Consider the following 1,789-nt stretch of genomic DNA (forward strand, 5'->3'; position numbering starts at 1 on the left):
ATGACTGCCTAAGTGGTGTCTTTGTGGCTCTGAAGGTGTCCTTGTATGCCGCAAGCATCGAGTCCAACAAGCACAGCAGGATGTCAGACTTTAACAAGGAAATATGATGCAGAAGGAGGCCATTCGGCCCATCGTGCCCGTGTTGAATGCCCAATGTATGTCCAGAAAGAAGGTGCTCATCTCGTTTAGAATTGAAGGTCTCCAACCATTGCTGAGAGAGGAACAGCAGTATGTCCAGGGTTGTGACCTCGATGACATCCAAACTCGTGGTCAGAGATCAGGATGTTTGAAAAGAAGAAAGATGATCATCAGAAGTGATTACTTGCTGCTGAGATCATTGCTGTTCCACGATGTTTTACATCATTTATTTATAAACTCGATCGAACTGACAATCCCACGCATGATATCTGGGCCGACGTAAAGGTGTGTTCTGGTGCAGTACTGCAGGTGCAGGTGAACGAGTTGTTAGTCCGTGCTGCTGGTGTAGTGGTACTTCCATGGTGCGAACATTTATTGCTTCGTGTTCAGGTTATTGAGATACCATTTCAATTGACACCGACAGTGACTCCAGGGAAAGAGGACAACTGAGTATGTAGTACTAAGTAGATTCAACGTGGCGTGTTCCTCGGTCAATAACTCGTCAATTCCGCATCATAGAGAGACGGATAGAGTGTTGTTCGACATGGGGGGAGGGGGGGGGTCTCGGTTTACCCTGTGGCCTAGGTCTTTAACCTAATTTGAGGGATTCTTAATTATACACTTTATAATCGAGGGATTCATTATCACAATCATCTGCTATTTATCATTATAGTCTTATAATTAAACATAAAAGTACTTCAACAACACACATCATACAACTAAAGTACTTCAACAACACACGTAAACCCTGACTGCTCTGGACGCTGGTGCTCAAGCAGACGGCGGCGAACCCTATCAAGAATTATCCGAGCAAAGACCTTGCCCGGCACTGAGAGCAGCGTCACCCCTCGGTAGTTGTTGCAGTCCTGGCGATCACGCTTCCCTTTCCAGAGAGGGACAACAAAACCTCTGAGGAAGAAAAGAAATAATTATATTCATGTATTCTCAATGATATTCACTTGTTGCTGGTATTTTTTAAAACTGAACACAGTATAAGATAAGGTCTTACTATTGTACTGGAGTCAAATGACTGTCAGTAAATTCTCCCCATCCCCGACAGTCTTTTGACCTCCATAGAGATATAGACGAACATAGAAGTGAAGTAGAATTGAACCTTACGAAATCTTATGTGCTTTTATCTCACTGAAATACATATAACCAAGTCTAGTATCTCCAATGTTTAAATGGAACTGCCCAGCTGCTGAAGAGAAGAACGCCTTGCGGTGCCGCCTCATTGTCTCGAGGAGATTGAATAACTTCGGAAGGCTACTGCAACAGACGCCTTGTTTTCCAAGAAAAACTAAATAACTCTATTGGTTTTTGATGGCTAAGGCCTTGCTCGCAACATGAAGACAGGCTGGGTGTTTTGAGAATTCATGTTCAAAGTATTGAACTCATGTTTCTCTCCATCACATCTCTGCTTTTTGTCCTAAATCTGTTATCACTCTCTCCTCAAGGCTGGTGTTGAATCTGCAAACTGTTGCCATGAGTGTGTTGGGGGGGGGGGGGGCAATTCCAGCCACCTCAAGACAGAAAAACTCTGAGTTCAACACAAGATGTTTATTCAGTAACAAATAAAAGACACTCGTGCACAAGAGGAAGCTCAGCCTGCAACGATATTGCAAGCAGAAGACTTAACTCCATAGGATAT

This window comes from Eptatretus burgeri, chromosome 8 (genome assembly GCF_056783735.1).
Source record: "Eptatretus burgeri isolate ZD-2024b chromosome 8, Ebu_testis_v1, whole genome shotgun sequence".
Lineage (NCBI taxonomy): Eukaryota > Metazoa > Chordata > Myxini > Myxiniformes > Myxinidae > Eptatretus > Eptatretus burgeri.